Source organism: Phocoena sinus, chromosome 11 (genome assembly GCF_008692025.1).
Source record: "Phocoena sinus isolate mPhoSin1 chromosome 11, mPhoSin1.pri, whole genome shotgun sequence".
NCBI classification, from domain to species: domain Eukaryota; kingdom Metazoa; phylum Chordata; class Mammalia; order Artiodactyla; family Phocoenidae; genus Phocoena; species Phocoena sinus.
In genome coordinates this window covers 25,857,066-25,876,980 of record NC_045773.1, presented here as the reverse complement: position 1 = coordinate 25,876,980, position 19,915 = coordinate 25,857,066, and the positions used below count along the sequence as shown (strand labels likewise).

General features: G+C 44.2%; 1 protein-coding gene across 6 annotated transcripts in view; it reads right to left on the bottom strand.

Annotated features, from left to right (window-relative positions):
- PRICKLE2 (prickle planar cell polarity protein 2) overlaps positions 1 to 19,915 on the bottom strand; it is a 343,030-nt gene that overhangs the window by 6,589 nt on the left and 316,526 nt on the right. The gene's annotated exons all lie outside the window — the stretch shown is intronic.

The following is a 19,915-nucleotide window of genomic DNA, read 5'->3' as shown; positions in this document are numbered from 1 at the left end:
CAGATGTCTTGAAAACTAAGTGGCTCCCTGGGTGTAGACAGAGGGATATTTACTCTCTCAGGGTGTTTAGTAAATGACTGTTTCAGGGTTCCAAATGGGCCCCTAGCAGTCAGAAGATGTGAGTGGGACTCCGGGGGGCATCCCTCCTTCTCCTGGGGAGACACTTTTTAAAACAAAGCAGTGACCCGAATGCTCTCTAACAGCAGGAGCCCCTAGCAATGATCCTGCATTCCCTACATGCTGTCACTGCCATCACTGAGATGAAAACCATGTCGAAGGTAGCAGGAGATTCTTGACTTCAGAAACTTCCATTCTGCCCATCTTAAAGCAGCAGTCGCTAAAACAGCAGTTTAAGAATGGACCAGGTGGCAAAATCTCAGCATTTCCCACACATTATCAATGGAAAAGATGAGCAGCTTTGCCATTTCTGGTCACAGACAACATGTCTTTGGATTGCACTGGCCCATTAGAACCCCTGCCACCGATTACCCCACCAAACGGGGCCAACAACTTTGGCTCCCCTCACAAAACTGTTATGAGCACTGTGAAACACTACTTAGCAATACCCACTAAAGCTAAATATACACATGTATGTGTGTGTATGTGTATATATATGTATGTGTGTGTGTATATATATACATACATGAATTATGAACAGAGTTGCTTTGAATACCTGTGTTCACTTTTTTGGTGGACTTAATGTACTCATTTCTGTTGGGTATAGAGCCAGAGTGGAGATCCGGTGTCCTTCTTTTTATTTATTTATGTATGTACATATGTATATGTTACTTGAAAAATTGTAATACAGTTGATTTACAACGATCCAGGTGTGCAGCAAAGTGATTCAGTTTATATATATATATATACACACAGATATAAATTCTTTCTATATATACACATTGTATATAAATTCTTTCCACATATATATAAACATATATATAAATTTTCTCTTTCAGATTATTTTCCAATATAGGTCACTACAAGACATTGAATATAATTCCCTGTGCTCTACAACAGTCCTTGTTGTTCTGTTCTGAGACTTTCCATTGCCACTCTTGGTTATATACCCAACCGAAAACAGTTTATGGATCCAAAAAATGTACAAGGGTATTCAGAGAAGCTTTCTTTATGATAGTCCAGAACTAAAAACAATTCAAACGTCAATTAACAGGAGGAAGGATAAATAAATTGTGGTATTTTCTAGCATTCCCCATTAAAAGGAAGCAGGCAGGACTTTTTGGAGAAATGGCTGATTCCAGGATAGGAGGAGGGAAGGTAAAAGATGAGCCTGGAACATCTTGTTATGCCACAAAAGTAAGGAAGTGTTAAAAATAAAAAACGAAGGGAGGCTTGCGAGAACACCAGAATCACAGCTAGCAGCTGGACAATCATCGACAGGAAGACACTGGAACTCACCAAAAAAGATACCCCACGTGCGAAGACAAAGGAGAAGCCACAATGAGACGGTAGGAGGGGCACAAACACAGTAAAATCAAATCCCGTAACTGGTGACTCACAGACTGGAGAACACTTACACCACAGAAGTGCACCCACTGAAGTGAAGGTTCTGAGCCCCACGTCAGGCTTCCCAACCTGGGGGTCTGGCAACGGGAGGAGGAATTCCTAGAGAATCAGACTTTGAAGGCTAGTGGGATTTGATTGCAGGACTTCGACAGGACCGGGGGAAACAGAGACTCCACTCTTGGAGGGCACACACAAAGTAGTGTGTGCATCGGGACCCAGGGGAAGGAGCAGTGACCGCAGGGGAGACTGAACCAGACCTACCTGCTAGTGTTGGAGGGTCTCCTGCAGAGGCAGGGGCTGACTGTGGCTCACGGTGGGGACAAGAACACGGGCAGCAAAAGTTCTAGGAAGTACTCCTGGGTATGAGCCCTCCCAGAGTCCGCCATTAGCCCCACCAAAGAGCCCAGGTAGGCTCCAGTGTTGGGTTGCCTCAGGCCAAACAACCAACAGGGAGGGTACCCAGTGCCACCCATCAGCAGTCAAAGGGATTAAAGTTTTATTGAGCTCTGCCCACCAGAGCAACAGCCAGCTCTACCCACCACCAGTGCCTCCCATCAGGAAACTTGCCTCTTGGATAGCCTCATCCACCAGAAGCAAGAAGAACTACAATCCAGCAGCCTGTGGAACAAAAACCACATTCACAGAAAGATAGACAAGATGGAAAGGCAGAGGTCTATGTACCAGATGAAGGAACAAGATAAAACCCCAGAAAAACAACTAAATGAAGTGGAGATAGGCAGACTTCCAGAAAAAGAATTCAGGATAATGATAGTGAAGATGATCCAGGACCTTGGAAAAAGAATGGAGGCAAAGCTCAAGAAGATGCAAGAAATGTTTAACAAAGACCTAGAAGAATTAAAGAACAAACAGGGGCTTCCCTGGTGGTGCAGTGGTTGAGAGTCCGCCTGCTGATGCAGGGGACGCGGGTTCGTGCCCCGGTCCGGGAGGATCCCACATGCCGCGGAGCGGCTGGGCCCGTAAGCCACGGCCGCTGAGCCTGAGCCTCTGGAGCCTGTGCTCCGCAGTGGGAGAGGCCACAACAGTGAGAGGGCCTCGTACCGCAAAAAAAGAAAAGAAACAAACAAACTTCCCTAACATGGGAAAGGAAATAGCCACCCAAGTCCAGGAAGCGCAGAGAGTCCCATACAGGATACACCCAAGGACGAACATGCCAAAGACACATAGTAATCAAACTGGCAAAAATTAAAGACAAAGAAAAATTATTGAAAGCAGCAAGCGAAAAATGACAACATACAAGGGAACTCCCACAGGGTTAACAGCTGATTTCTCAGCAGAAACTCTACAAGCCAGAAGGGAGTGGCATGATATACTTAAATCACTGATGAAAGGGAAGAACCTACAACAAAGATTACTCTAGCCGGCAAGGATCTCAAGGATCTCACTCAGATTCAATGGAGAAATCAAAAGCTTTACAGACAAGCAAAAGCTAAGAGAATTCAGCACCAACAAACCACCTCTACAACAAATGCTAAAGGAACATCTCTAAGTGGGAAACACAAGAGAAGAAAAGGGCCTACAAAAACAAACCCAAAACATCAAGAAAATGGTCAAAGGAACATACACATCGATAATTACCTTAAATGTGAATGGATTAAATGCTCCAACCAAAAGACACAGGCTTGCTGAACGCATACAAAAACAAGACCCATATATATGCTGTCTACAAGAGACCCACTTCAGACCTAGGGACACATATAGACTGAAAGTGAGGGGATGGAAAAGGATATTCCATGAAAATGGAAACCAAAAGAAAGCTGGAGTAGCAATAACTCATATCAGAAAAAAATAGACTTTAAAATAAAGAATGTTACAAGAGACAAGGAAGGACACTACATAATGATCAAGGGATCAATCCAAGAACAAGATATAACAATTATAAATATATATGCACCCAACGTAGAAGCACCTCAATACGTAAGGCAACTGCTAACAGCTATAAAAGAGGAAATCGACAGTAACACAATAATAGTGGGGGACTTTAACACCTCACTTACACCAATGGACAGATCATCCAAAATGAAAATAAATAAGGAAACACAAGCTTTAAATGACACAACAGACCAGATAGATTTAATTGATATTTATAGGACATTCCATCCCAAAACAGCAGATTACACTTTCTTCTCAAGTGCACACAGAACATTCTCCAGGATAGATCACATCTTGGGTCACAAATCAATCCTCAGTAAATTTAAGAAAATTGAAATCATATCAAGCATCTTTTCTGACCACAACGCTATGAGATTAGAAATGAATTACATGGGAAAAAACGTAAAAAACACCAACACATGGAGGCTAAACAATACGTTACTAAATAACCAAGAAATCAAAAAATACCTAGAGTCAAATGACAATGAAAACACGACGATCCAAAACCTATGGGATGCAGCAAAAGCAGTTCTAAGACGGAAGTTTATAGCTATAGAAGCCTACCTCAAGAAATAAGAAAAATCTCAAATGAACAATCTAACCTTACACCTAAAGGAACTAGAGAAAGAAGAACAAACAAAACCCAAAGTTAGCAGAAGGAAAGAAATCATAAAGATCAGAGCAGAGATAAATGAAAGAGAAACAAAGAAAACAATAGCAAAGATCAATAAAACTAAAAGCTGGTTCTTTGAGAAGATAAACAAAATTGATAAACCATTAGCCAGACTCATCAAGAAAAAGAGGGAGAGGACTCAAATCAACAAAATTAGAAATGAAAAAGGAGAAGTTACAACAGACACCGCAGAAATACAAAGCATTCTAAGAGACTACTATAAACGACTCTATGCCAATAAAATGGACAACCTGGAAGAAATGAACAAATTCCTAGAAAGGTATAATCTTCCAAGACTGAACCAGGAAGAAAGAGAAAATATGAACCGACCAATCACAAGTAATGAAATTGAAACTGTGATTAAAAATCTTCCAACAAACAAAAGTCCAGGACCAGATGGCTTCACAGGTGAATTCTATCAAACATTTAGAGAAGAGCTAACATCCATCCTTCTCAAACTCTTCTAAAAACTGCGGGGGAAGGAGCACTCCCAAACTCATTCTATGAGGCCACCATCACCCTGATACCAAAACCAGAGAAAGATACTACAAAAAGAGAAAAGTTTTACAGACCAATATCACTGATGAATATAGACGCAAAAATCCTCAACAAAATACTGGCAAACAGAATCCAACAACACATTAAAAGGATCATACACCATGATCAAGTGGGATTTATCCCAGGGATGCAAGGATTCTTCAATATATGCAAATCAATCAATGTGATACACCATACTAACAAACTGAAGGAGAAAAACCATATGATCATCTCAATAGATGCAGAAAAAGCTTTCGACAAAATTCAGCACCCGTTTATGATAAAAACTCTCCAGAAACTGGGCACAGAGGGAACCTACCTCCACATAATAAAGGCCATATATGACAAACCCACAGCAAACATCATTCTCAATGGTGAAAAACTGAAAGCATTTGCTCTAAGATCAGGAATGAGACAAGGATGCCCACTCTCACCACTATTATTCAACATAGTTTTGGAAGTCCTAGCCACGGCAATCAGAGAAGAAAAAGAAATAAAAGGAATACGAATTGGAAAAGAAGAAGTAAAACTGTCACTGTTTGCAGTTGACATGATACTATATATAGAGAACCCTGAAGATGCCACCAGAAAACTACTAGAGCTAATCAATGAATTGGGTAAAGTTGCAGGATACAAAATTAATGCACAGAAATCTCATTCCTATACACAAATGATGAAAAATCTGAAAGAGAAATTAAGGAAACACTCCCATTTACCATTGCAACAAAAAGAATAAAATACCTAGGAATAAACCTACCTAGGGAGACAAAAGACCTGTATGCAGAAAACTGTAAGACACTGATGAAAGAAATTAAAGATGATACCAACAGATGGAGAGAGGTACCACGTTCTTGGATTGGAAGAATCAATATTGTGAAAATGACTATACTACCCAAAGCAATCTACAGATTCAACACAATCCCTATCAAATTACCAATGGTATTTTTTATGGAACTAGAACAAAAAACCTTAAAATGTATATAGAGACACAAAAGACCCCGAATAGCCAAAGCAGTCTTGAGGGAAAAAAAAGGAGCTGGAGGAATCAGACTCCCTGACTTCAGACTATACTACAAAGCTACAGTAATCAAGACAATATGGTACTGGCACAAAAACAGAAACATAGATCAATGGAACAAGATAGAAAGCCCAGAGATAAACCCATGCACCTATGGTCAACTAATCTATGAGAAAGGAGGCAAGAATATATAATGGAGAAAAGACAGCCTCTTCAATAAGTGGTGCTGGGAAAACTGGACTGCTACATGTAAAAGAATGAAATTAGAACACTCCCTAACACCATACACAAAAATAAACTCAAAATGGACTCGAGACCTAAATGTAAGACCAGACACTATAAAACTCTTAGAGGAAAACACAGGAAGAACACTTTTTTTTTTTCCTTCAGTACGCGGGCCTCTCACTGTTGTGGCCTCTCCCACTGCGGAGCACAGGCTCCGGACGCGCAGGCTCAGCGGCCATGGCTCACGGGCCCAGCCGGAGTGGCACATGGGATCCTCCCGGACTGGGGCACAAACCCATATCCCCTGCATCGGCAGGCGGACTCTCAACCACTGTGCCACCAGGGAAGCCCGGAAGAACACTTTTTGACATAAATCACGGCAAGATCTTTTTTGATCCACCTCCTAGAGTAGTGGAAATGAAAACAAAAATAAGCAAATGGGACCTAATGAAACTTCGAAGCTTTTGCTCAGCAAAGGAAACCATAAACAAGACAAAAAGACAACCCTCAGAGTGGGAGAAAATATTTGCAAACGAATCAACGGACAAAGGATTAATCTCCAATCTCCAAAATATATAAACAGCTCACGCAGCTCAATATTAAAGAAACAAACAACCCAATCCAAAAATGGGCAGAAGACCTAAATAGACATTTCTCCAAAGAAGACATACAGATGGGCCAAGAAGCACATGAAAAGCTGCTCAACATCACTAATTATTAGAGAAATGCAAATCAAAACTACAATGAGGTATCACCTCACACCAGTTAGAATGGCCATCATCAGAAAATCTACAAAGAACAAATTCTGGAGAGGGTGTGGAGAAAAGGGAACCCTCTTGCACTGTTGGTGGGAATGTAAATTGATACAGACACCATGGAGAACAGTATGGAGGTTCGTTAAAAAACTGAAAAGAGAATTACCATATGATCCAGCAATCCCACTACTGGGCATATACCCAGAGAAAACCATAATTCAAAAAAACACATGCACCCCAGTGTTCACTGCAGCACTCTTTACCGTAGCCAGGTCATGGAAGCAACCTAAATGCCCATCGACAGACAAATGGATAAAGAAGATGTGGTACATATATACAATGGAATATTACTCAGTCATAAAAAGGAACGATATTGGGTCATTTGTTGAGACGTGGATGGATCTAGAGACTATCATACAGAGTGAAGTAAGTCGGAAAGAGACTAACAAAAATCGTGTATTAATGCATTTATGTGGAACCTAGAAAAATGGTTCAGATGAACCGGTTTGCAGGGCAGAGATTGAGATACAGATGTAGAGAACAAATGTATGGACACCACGGGGGGAAAGCTGCAGGGGGCTGGTGGGGGTTGTGTGATGAATTGGGCAATTGGGATTGACATGTATACACATATACATGTGTATAAAATGGATGACTAATAAGAATTTGCTGTATAAAAAAATAAATAAAATAAAATACAACAACAACAAAAAGATGTTAAAAAATAAATAAATAAAATAAATAAATGCCTCTGGTAACAATAAAAAAAAAAACAAACAACAACACAGAAAACAAAAATGAAGGGGGGTTGGTTTTCAGAATACAGGACCCAACTTCAAAGGGATCCCACCAGCCGAAGCTGAGCAATTCGAGCATTCACACAGTAATGATTTATAAACCACTGAGAAAACCAGGATTCATGAATCCATACTGATAACAGATAAAAATACCAGCAAATAAATGGGGGAGAAGAGTGGGCCCTTGTACATAACAGGCTGGAGTGTGCGTGCAGAAGGCGTGCTGGATTTGGAAGATCATCATTTTGTAACCACTGTAGGAAAAGACTGGCTCATGCAAGACACGAAATATGCTAAATTTAGGGGGTAAAATTTGATTGGGGAGCAGGATATCTGCATGGTGTTAAGTGGTTCCCCACATATCGTTTATTACCTATAAGAGAAAATTTAGTAACTATACAGTGGAATAATCAGACAACACTCTGACCACCTCCATCACGGACGAGGTGCCACTGACACCATGTCCCTCCAGATGGGATTCTCTAAGCAGGACACACTACCACTTATGGAGTCTTTCAGTCAAAAACACATACCCTGAATGGTTTCAGGAGGAAAGACCAGACGAACCCCAAATGAGGAATATTCTATTAAGAAGAAAAGGGATTGCATTTTTAAAAAGAAATTCAGTATCATAAAAGACAAAGACTGAGTGAATGTTCTAGACTAAAGGATATTAAGGAACCACAGCAACTATATACAATACCTGATCCTGGACTGGAACCTGCAGTGCAATGAAAATAAATGCTACAAAGGATAATTTTCCCTCAAATGCAAAAACTGGGACATGGGCTAACTCATAAATGTATTATGCTAAATATACTGTGGTTAACTGATAATTAGGATAATGTCAGAGAAGATCCTTATTCTTGGGAAATACACACGGAAGTATATGGTAGTAAATGGCCAAGATGGATGCAACTCGCTCTCAAATGGTTCAGAAATACACTGTGCGCACGTGTGTGTGTGTGTGTGTGTGTGTGCACACGTGTGAACACAAGAGAGGGCAAGTGATAAACCAAACGGGTAAAATGTTAACAATAGGTGAATCTAGGTAAATACTTTATGGGTAGTGTTTGTTCCATTTTTGCAACTTTTCAATAAGTTTGAAGTTATTTCCAAATACAAAGTTTCTTTAAAATTGTAGTATAGTTATGTGATGCAAAGGTTTTCAATTCCAGGGGAAATTACTGGGGGTAGGGGATGCTACTAGCGTCTAGTGTGTAGAGACCAGAAAGATGCTGCTAAACACCCTATAATGCACAGGACAGTCCCCACAACAAAGCATTATCCAGCCCCAAATGTCAATAATACCCAAGTTGAGAAACCATGCTATACTGGAATACTACACAGCGAGAATGAATAACTACACGGACAGCATGGATGAATCTCACAGAAAACGCTGAGAGACACAAAAGGGTACAAGCAGTACGATTCCATTTACGTGAAGTTCAAGAACAGGCTAAGGCTGTCTGTGGTGACAGAGGTCAGAAGAGTGGGAGGGGCACAGGGAAATGTCCAGGGCGCAGGAAATGTTCTCTACCCAGAGCTGGGTGATGATTATAAAAGGATGCACATGTAAAAATCCCTTGAGGTGTAGTTTAAATATCTGTTTGCTTTACCTTATGTAGGTTATAACTCAATAAAACGGTGTAAAAATAATGCAGTGTTCTCATTAAAGAGCTCAATTTAAACGTTGGATATGCCTACAAAGAAACTATTCTGCCAAACATCGTACCTTCCAGTCACTTCTTCTTTTTTAAAAATTTCATTACTGGGATAACTGGCAGGGTAAGAGGAGTGGAGTTCTCTGACTCCTGCTTTCCGAGCTGCTTATCTGTGACATACACATCATAAAAGCTGATTTACAACAGCTAATCACTTCCAGAACCTCCCCAAGCTGAAGGCGGAGCGGAGAGGATAGCAACGCAAGATGATGAATGACTAGCCTGGGCAGATAAACTCTAGTAAGGAAGGAAAAAAAAATCCTTCAAAAATTACAATCAGAAACAAAAGCTACATGGGTGGGAGCGATGATCTTTGTGGGGCTTTTGGAATTAGGGTCGGGGTAAATAATCTAGCAAATACCATACATTCCCAAACATGCTGTTTTCCTGAACCTGTCTTTTATAAGCCCCAAAGTCATGCATTTCTGAGGATGTCCTGTGTGTGAATACATTCATATTCAATGAGGAAGTAAACGTGAGGAAAGATAGCTTCCACTCTGCTGGGAGGTGATGATGCCCTATTGAACTGTACTTCTGCCTCCTGGGAAATCTCAGGATACCCTTCAGCATCTCCAATCCCCACAAAAGAAAAGTCCTCTGGCAAGAACTAGAGAGCCCTGTTGCTCAAGCTCAGAGTCCACTATCAGTTTTACTTAAACGTAAGCTGGGAGATGTGCGGGTAGGATTGCAAAGGCCACCGGCTCACTCCAGACAGGAGAAATGTGTATGTTCTCATTTATTAACTCAGAGTCCCCTTCAGGGGCTTCTTACACGCAGGCCACGCACAAAATGGCCAGTGTTGCCCAGAGATGAGCAATAATTGTGTGCCTGCCTCTAAACAGAGCGGCTCTGTGGTTAATTTCACTACTGGTCAAATCCAGAAACCTTATGCAGATGTCAAAGTCTCTCCAAGATGGTGGACTAAATGCTCCTCCCTGGCTGACTCTGCTTTAGTCGCGCTTACACACAGCAGCAAGCTCATATCAGCCCCTTATGGAAAACTCTCCCCTTTGCGTAGCTGCCTTCTTTGGATCACTAAGGACCTCATGTAAATACCACCTCTTCCATGGTGCCTGCCCTGATTGTTCTTTCTCAAGGAGCAAAGTTGTCCTCCACCCCCAAACAGTCACTCTGTAGCATCTGACCCTTGTTTAAAGTCCCCACTCTGACTTATTTTCTTAAATTTATGTTTAAGTTGGTAGCCAAACGGATGCCCTCTGGGAGCAGGGATCTTGCCCCCCCCGTTTACCACACTGGAACTAGCAGTGCTGGGCATCCTGCTGGTGGAGTTAAGGTAAATGAATCCTCACGCTGCCCACAGCTAGGAAAAAGCAACCACCCTCTGACCTGGAGCAGGCCAGGACTTAAAAGATTAACCGATTGTAATTTGGATGAGTGGCATGCCAACCGTCAGGAACCAAAAAACCCACGGTCACACGAACCAATCTCACTGTCTCTGGTGGTTCATCACACGGCCCACCATCTGGGGCTTCTTCAATATTAGAGGAGCGTGTGGTTTATAGTTGGCCCCTCAAACTGCAAAAATATTTTGTCTGATTGATCACACTGCTGGAGATCTGTTTAAATTAGCAGCTTTCATGTCCCCAAGATGGACCTATACTATCCCAGCTCACACCTAACCCTGAGAAACACTCCTTCCCTCTCTAACTCACTCTGAGCAGAACTGAAAGGTGACTTGGGGCAACTTCTGAACCTCTTGAGATGCGTGTGTAAAATGGGCCTAACAACAGTACCTGAGTTCAAAAGCTTTAGTGATGATTGGGTGAGAAAATACATACCTTTCGTTTTTATTTCATTTATTTTTTTGGCCATGCTGCGCGGCATGTAGGATCTTAGTTCCCTGACCAGGGCCCGAACCTGTGCCCCCTGCAGTGGAAGCACAGAGTCTTAACCACTGGAGCGCCAGGGAAGTCCCACCTTACGTTTTTAAGCCTCATCACAACTACCATAAATCTGGGTAGTTTTGATTTCCTCTCCATCTCCTTGGCGAGCCTATAAGCTCCAAGAGGGCAGGAGCTGGCTCCTGTTTGCTAGCCCCGATCTCAGTAGCTGGTATTCGATACATGGGAAGAAAGTAAGCAAGGCCTAAGAGTCCCCAGTGAAAGAGCGCATGCCCCAAGAAATTTACACCCAGCCAACTGTAAAGACAAACAAATACTTGCTGAAGGAGTGATTATATGAAGGAACGAACCCGAGACGAGCCACACAGGACCAGACACATCATGACGTTCACTGAAGATGAGCCACTAAAATAATAATAAAAATAATTTGTGCCTCCAAACTGCAGCTGGGGCTGACTTCTCTACCCAGAGGAAATGCAACTCTCTGTTCCACTTGTCTGTGTAGCATAAGACTCAGTGTCAAAACACTGCAAATCAATATAGTCCAACCAACTGGGGTTCTCAACGCCACTCTGTTCTTCTGCAATGAATGAACGTTACTTTTCTCGCTGCCCAAGCCATAACTCTGTGTGTGTGTGTGTGTGTGTGTGTGTGTGTGTGTGTGTGTGTGTGAACGAGCACAGCTGTGCTATGGGAGGTGGAAACTGCACTCTAACTTCTCCAGAGAGCTCTGGCGGAAGCCCGTCGTCTGACCCCGCACTTAACACTGGCATCTTCCGGGCCCCAACACATTCTGGAGAGCCTGGCAGAAGATCCCACCGGGCGGCACGAGACACAGATGCCAGGTCGCTTTGCTCTCCAGTGGAACTCCGTCTTATTAATAGACAGAGAGGGTTTTCTCCTCTTCTAATAAAGCAGGCTTTGTGAGAGGCACTGGATGGTGACCGTGGAGTTAAACGCCTTGATTTATCCTTATCCCTGGGGTCGGCGTGGCCAGGAGCGACAGAAATGTCCACATGCCGCAGGGGCTGGGGGTTTCCCTCAGGTGCCCCAACAGGGAGACGTCAGTATCGAATTTAGCCTGCGGTTCCCTGTGGTTAAACTGTCAACCCGAAAATGCAGCCAGGGCGCTTTAAACAACACTCCAGCGTTTCTGTCCAAGCAATGCCTCCTCACTGCAAATAGGAGGTCTCAACAGAAGCCAGTGACAGTGAGAAAAATCACTACCTTCAAAGAATGCTCTGGGTCTGATGGAAGAGAAGGGTAATCTTTGTGGGGCTCCCTCCCTCTATTTATTCTAAGAGCAGAAGGTATTCGCTCAAGCCAGAGAGAAGAAAATGCAGACTTAAATGTACTGGCAGTTCTTTCTGTTCCTCACTCATTGCCCTTTCTAGCCCTACTCCACCCCTGCGAAAACAAACAAAAAAACCAAACCAAAACAAAAAAACCCACAACTGGCGTAGGCAGAGAACTGTGTTTCTGCCAACTTGAAAGATGCAATTCAGTAAAAGAAAGAATATCTACTCGCTTTTTGCCCTCTATACATTTACAACCCATACTGATGATTTAGTAAGGTCTCCCCAGTATTTTTTTTTCTGAAGCAGAGACATGAAGAAAAAGGAATTGTTTAGAATAGGGGTTTGCAAACGATGGCCCATGGGCCGAATCCAGCTCACTATGTACTTATTTTTGTAAATAAAGTTTTATTGGAACACAACTCCATCTATTTGCATGCTGTTTATGGCTGCTTCCTTGCTATAATGGGAGAAGTGAGTCACTGTGACAGAGACTGCATGACTTGCAAAGCGTATAATATTTACTATCTGGCACTTTCTAGAAACAGTTTCAACCTCTGGTTTAGAAGGTGACTGTGAACGTGAAGCTGTGTCAAGTCTGAGCATCACCAAAAGTCAAGGGCTCTACCCAGGCTGTCTGAGACCATAAAAAATATCTTCGGGGTACCAGCTGACTTAAATGCATGTGGGTAGTCTGCTCAGGTCCCTTGGGATCGTTTTTTCCCAACTAAGTCGACTGATTTCATCAACACCCTGAACTTCAAATTGGCAACAGCTGCAGAGAACCTGTCATCTAGGCAGTGGAGTTTAACCACCACCACATGTTCCTTGGTGACATGGGCACAGACTGGTTTGAACAGAGTACAACAGGGAAGGCTCGGGGAGTGGGGATGGAGAGAAGGGGAGAGGGAGAAGGAAAGGAAGGGGAGAGATTATGAACCGACTCAAAATCCCTTGCTCTTCAAAGCGTGACCTGTGGACCAGGGGCAACGGCAGCCGATCCAGACTTGCAGAATCTGAATCTGTATTTGCACGAGATCCTCTGGTGATTCACACACGCTTGAGGATTAGAGGAACACTGCCGGACTTGTGATAGAGCTTCAAGGGCAATCTTCTTTGCAACTAAAGGTGCTTCTAAACCAGGAAAGCCCGTACCCTCAGAGACACTAAATCCAGGGTTTTCAACCTCGGTAGTATCTGCATCTCGGGCAGGATAATTCTTTGTGCTGGAAGCTGTCCTGTGCATTGTAGGACGTTAAGTAACATCCCTGGCCTCTCCCCACTAGAAGCCGGTAACACCCTCCCCCTCCCATTTGTGACAACTCAAACCGTCTCCAGACAACGCCAAATATCCCCAGGGGAACAAAGGCAGCCTGATGGAGAACCACTGCTCTAACAGTTTCAATCCTGGAGCTGCTGATCGAAGACGAAGGAGAACTTGTTCCTGACCCTCCAAGGGCAACAGTGGTTAAGCCTACCACTAGCCAGGGCAGACGCACCCTCTTTCTAGAGAAGGATGAATGTGTTCCCCTAGGCTGGGTGTGGCCAGTCTCCCAAATCGGGGGAACTGCAAAGTTGTTTTCTCTCTAAACTCTTCTCAGCACACCCACTCCTGACAGCCTGTCCTTCCCTCAGTGGGTTTCAGAAGTTCCCTGGGCTTAAGTCTTTTGCTGCCTTACTTCCCTCCCCCATTTGAAGCTTCTGAGATCTCGAGCCCTTGATGCATCTTTCTTCCTTCCGTCCTCTGGTCACCAGCCTGTCTAGTGCGTCCCAAGTGACCAGCAGGTCATAAGTGCTCGCAGGCACGCGTCTGCCATCTGCTCCTGTGGCACCAGGGAGATTGGTGCCAGATGTGTGAAACAATTTCCTTCACCAGCTGCTATGGGGGAGGGGAGGCTGGAGGGGAGGTGGGAGCGGGCACGTCTGCCTACCCCCTTAACCCACTGCCCCATCCCTGACACACCGTGAGACTGGCCCAAATTGCAGACCAGCTGGCTCCAGAGAGGGCCATGACTAATTCTGGTTTCCCCGACGGCAGAGGTATTGTTTTTTTAGCAGCACTGTGGTAGGAAGGTGCCTCTGAACCGGCGTGGTTGAGGAGTGACAAGCATTACCGTAGGACTAAAGGTGCATCGCTGACAAACCTCACAGACCTGGTACAGTCACAGGAACGAGCCTGATCAGGATCAAAACTTGTGTTCGGACTGGAGGTCTCTTACCGTCTACCTGCTGACCTGCTCATTAACTTCCTGATGAACTTACCCCAGTAACAGATGGACGTGTGAAAGGTAGCAAAGAAGGAAGCCAGGAAGCAGCATATTTGGAAACACGTGGGGTCAGTTTTCACTATGCCTCAGCTCCCTGGGGGACTGTGGCTGTGTTATCACCAAGCCCATTGCTAACTGAAAGGATGCGCAAAAAATTCAAACCTCCTGAAGATGATCTGCTGGCGTCTGTTCTGCGCTCACACTGACCCCGAGCTGCTTTCCAGGACCCGTCAGCCCAAGTCAACAAGCAGACCACACTGGAGTATTTGCTCAGGAAACACTTGATTCCATGGGACAGAAGTGAAACGGCTCCCCCATGGTAGAGAGCGGGCAGCCAGGGACCAGAGACCCACTTGGTCTCTTCAAAAGGGCTTTTGATGAAGCCCTGCCACTGTCAGGCGCTGTGAGTACAAGTGTGAACAAGGCCCCGTCAGGCAGTGCCTCACCAGGATATTCCACTGTACGGGGAGAACAGATGACTGACTCACACCATTACAGCTATTACACAGTCATCAGGAGGCAGGGAAGAAACACGATGCTAAGATGGAGAATACAGTGAGTCCCCTCCGTACGAACCCTCAAGCTGCGAACTTTCAAAGATGCGAACGTGCACTCACGTGTCCAACCATGTAAGTTACTTCACGTGTCTGGCGTACGTGGTCACGTGCGTGCACCCTCTACAAGTGGTTGTGCTTTTGTGTACTTTACCGTACAGTACTGTAGAGAGTACAGTATCTTTATTTTAAGCCCAGGATGTCCAGAAGCAAGCGTAAAAGCAGCGGTATATGGCCCACTGTGTTAGTTGGGTACCGAGGCTAACTTTGTTGGACTTATGGACAGACTCGACTTACGAACGCGTCCTCAGAACTGAACTCGTTCGTATGTAGGGGACTTACGGTAAAAGGCTGGCGCTCCCTAGACAGAGTGTTGGCGAAGAACCCTGTGTTGGTGCTAATTAGGCTGAGACACAGAGGATGCGAAGGAGCCAGTCAAACCAAGAGGGTGGGGAGGAAGTATTCTAGGCAGAGGGAATGAGAACATTTTGTACCAGAGAAAATTCCGGGTGCTCTAAGAAGTGACACAAGTGCAGTGTGACTGGAGCACAGAGAGCAAGAGGAGAGCAGCAGGGGTGAGGCCAGGAAGGTGAGCAGAGGAGCCAGAGGGAGCTTCATCCAGGTCAACAAGGGTTTGAGACCATCCTGCCCGTGCTTGTAGGCAGCACTGATAAAGCACCTGCGAGGAGCACAGGGCAGCGGGGGAGAGCGCTAGCTTTCGCCATCACCCTCCAGTTCTTTCCCTTACAGCTGTGCCTCCCCAGGAGAGGCCCTGGACAGCTCTGTGCCTCAGTTCCCTGAGCTGTAAAATGGGAATGATAGTAGAATCTACCTCATTAGTGTGAAGGTGAGTGTTAAGTGTGTTAATACAAAAAGTGCTTAGAACACTGCTGGTGCAGAGAAATCGGATGGTATGTTCTCAATGTCTTCCACCCCGTATTTGTCACTTCTAAAGCATTTTTCTGCATATTGTCATAGAGCAAGTTGCTAAGAATTGTTATGCAATTTTTCAAGTGGGTAACAGAGAGATGGAATGATTTGCCTGCGATCTCAGAGCAGCTACTTCAGAACTCTTCTCCGACCTCTTGCCCTTTATTTCTGTGAGTAAAAGGAATATGTCAGGAGTGTCCTTAGACATAGGAGGGACACGGGCACAGAGAAGGAAAGATCCAGCGACACATCCAAACTCTGAACCAGCAGCAGCAAGTCAAAGAAATCCTTTTCATTAATGGGCAGTTTTCTACAGTATAAATATGAATTACTGCTACTTGCAACAGCACGGATGGATCTCATAAAGGAAAAGACGCCAGACTCAAAGAATACACATAGTATGATTCCATTTATAGACAATTAAAAACTCACCCAAGCTGCTGTTAAGTCAGGACACTGCTTACTTCAGAGAGGAGGGAGGGGTGGCGGGTGGGAGGACGCGAGGGGAGTTGCTGCGGCATTGGTCGTGGGGCTACGGCTTGACCCGGGAAGTTGTGCCCTGGGTGTGACGATTCCCTGAGCCGCCACCGATGATGTATGCACATTTCTGTTTGTTACACATCTATTAAAAATGTGTAAAGAGTACCACCAAGAGAGGCAAGCATGTACTCAAGACAATTTAAAAGGTGACTATGTGTAATTCATCCCCTTCATCACGAGCCTGTCTGGTACACTAGAGTTACATGACTAGTACACATGGGTCAGACCGGCAGCTAATACTAGGCTTTGTTGGGCCTGAAGGGTTAAATTTTCTTCTTTATTTTCCCTTTTTAACTGGAAGGCACAGGGAACTTCAACACCTTCATCCCTAGGCAAATGCACACATTCATGAAACCTGCCTGTTCACAAGCCTCTCTGCCCCGCTAAGCGTACGCATTTCCCACCAGTGTTGGCCAGCTTGATAAGGGAGCGCAGGAGTTTGGATGAAAGTGGTTTATAGATTTAAGAGACAGTATACAATGTACCCTTTTACACTTGGCATTCTTGCTTCTCAAGTTCCCTAGCTGGGCGTTGATAAAGTACCATTCTTGGCATAGAAGTTCATGATACCACGTATGACACAGCCAATTACTGAACTGACTGCTAGGTGGATGAAAGGATACAACGAAGAACAGGTAGATGGGGTGGCATTTAAATGGATGGGCAGATGGTACGAAGGATGGATAAAAGGGTGGGGATGGAAAAAAGGAAAGATGGATGAATAAATCAATGAATGGATACAAAATGACGCATGTACAGAAAGAGAGACATGGTTTTGGGTTCTTAAAAACCAAGGTCTTTTAAATTCATGCTGAAGAATAAAGGTCTTAGGTAAGAATTAACAAGGAGTCATTACTGCTCCATTATTAATTCCGATTTAAGACAGTTTCCATTGGCGCCTCCATCTTTAGAGAGGAAGGCAGTGGTACCTGCAGATGAGGAACTGAAAATGGAAAAAAAGATGAGCAACTTGCCCAAAGTCGGGGATAACGATGGGAGTTAGTGATGGAGGCAGGGACTGAATGAGGCCTCCGGACATTCAAAGGCAGCTTCTTCTCAAACTTTAGCAGCCATGCAAGCCACCCAGGGATCATCTTAAAATGGAAATTTGGATCTACTGCGTTCGGAGTTGCGTCCAAGATTCTGAATGTCTAACAAGGAGATGCTGATGTGGTTGGTCCACAGAACACACTTGGCACAGCAAAGGTCTGGGGTGCTTTCTATTACCTCATGATTTTAGAAAGAAAGCCTGGCATCCCTTGTTTCTCATTAACAGATCTAGGAAGGTGTGTGTCAAACAGACCTGTATCTGAGCACGTAAGGCCCCAGAGCTCTGGCCAGGGAGCCAGGGGACCCATAGAAAGAGGGAGAGGAAGCACGCCTTGCTCTATCCTGTCCCTCCCTCTCTTCTCATCAACAAAAACAAAGCTGGCACCAATCTATTGCCCTGATCCTTAGAAGAGAGCCACTAAAGCCAGGAGTGGGTTCTTGGAAAGCATAAAGACACTGAACCCGGCCATGGGTATTTCCTTTCTTGTTCTCCATCTTCAATTCCTGTGTCAGCCAGTCTGTGTCCTTCACCTGACTTCCTGAGGGAACTTGGGCTTGACCTGGCTCGCCCTCCACACAGATGGAAAAAGTAGCTGTTTACCTGGGAGAGGCTGAGAATCCAGAGTCCTCCCAGGCCCTCAAATCTCTTCCCTCCCACCTTGCCAACCTGACACGGAGCCATCCTGAGAATCAAGGAAGTTTTTTCCAAAGTATCCTCTCTGGATTATGCTGAAGAATATTTGTGGGCAAATAAATCTGGGAATTCCTGAAGGTCTTCTCAAAACCTTTAACTGGCTTAAGGGCAGTAGGAATTTTCGGAAAGAAGACAGAAAAATGCATTGTTTTCCATACTTAGACAATAGAACACCTTGCCAGCCTGGCTCCACCCTGACTCAAAAGGACACGTTCTGGGAAATACTGGCTTACCAACACTGATTCCTGTTAAAATCCAAACATATCTGCTTACAATTTCTATCCCTGCACTGTAACAGTGCCATGCCTAGCAAAACTGGAGCCTGAGGCAAAAAGTCAGTACAACTGACCCTATCTTTATTTACAAATTTTATATTTTGTTAACCATGAATCTTTGCATGAATTTTGATTCTTAAAATACTGCACTAAAATATTGCTTATCTTGATGACTGAGCTTTTAGCACTCCTTCTGATTTGCCTCACCCGAGTCTTGGCCCTGCAGACAGGCCACTCTCCTCTCACCTCAGTCAAATCTTTAATTTTCATTTGGGAAATTCCATGGACTGTGTATTTATTATGAACTGTGTTTACTAGGGCAAAGGGAAAAGTCACTGGTCTGGAAAGCAAAGGAGCTGGAGTCCAGTCCCAACTCTGCTGCAAAGACCAGAAGGATCCTGAATAAATCCCTCCTCCTCTCTGAACCTCAGCTCTTCTTCTGAACCTCCACCAGAGATTCTCCAAGCTTCTCCCAGCTGAGAGTCTGTGATTTATTTTCTGAGGTGGTTCAAAAGGCTTTTTTTAAGTTGAGACACAATTGCCATGGATCATCAGTTGCAGGTGTACAACATAATGGTTCAATATTTGTGTACACTGCGAAATGATCACTACAGTAAGTCTAGTTAACGTTCATCATCATACGTAGTAACTTTCTTTTTTCTTGTGACCAGAGCGCTTAAGATCTACTCTCTTGGCGACTTGCAAATGCACCATACAGCGTTATTAACTAGGGTCACCATGCTGTACATTATAACCCCAACACTTATTTTCTTTCTAACTGGAACTTTGTACCTTTTGATCCCCTTCACCCATTTCTGTGAGAGTCTGTGATTTTGATTCCATGATCCGAGAGAGATACTGCCCATAATCGGATCCGGATGGATTATTGGATAGGTACCACAGCAGCACCGGATCCCCAAGGGAATGGCGCCTAGGAGAGGTAAGTTCTGATCAAGGGGGTAAAAGGGAAGTAAGAAGAGTTATTGGGGTGCTGCCAGAGAGGTTAGAATTGAAAATACTTAGGTGGTTCCTAAACAGTCAGGAAACATTTAGGGCTGTAGCCTTTTGGTAGAAAGAGAAGAAAAAGAGAGAAGGAGAAACCTAAACCTAAGATTTGTGCATTTTGTCATCTTTCATCAGTCTAACCCTACTACCAGTCCTCAAATGGATCATGTGGTACCTGTTAGCCTGGCCCTACCCCCAGAAAGTCCTAACTGAGCGGACAGGGCGCACTTTAAAACAGAGTGTGGGCCTGGCACCACCTGTGTAAGAGTCATCTGGGGGGGCTTCTCCCAGATCTACTGC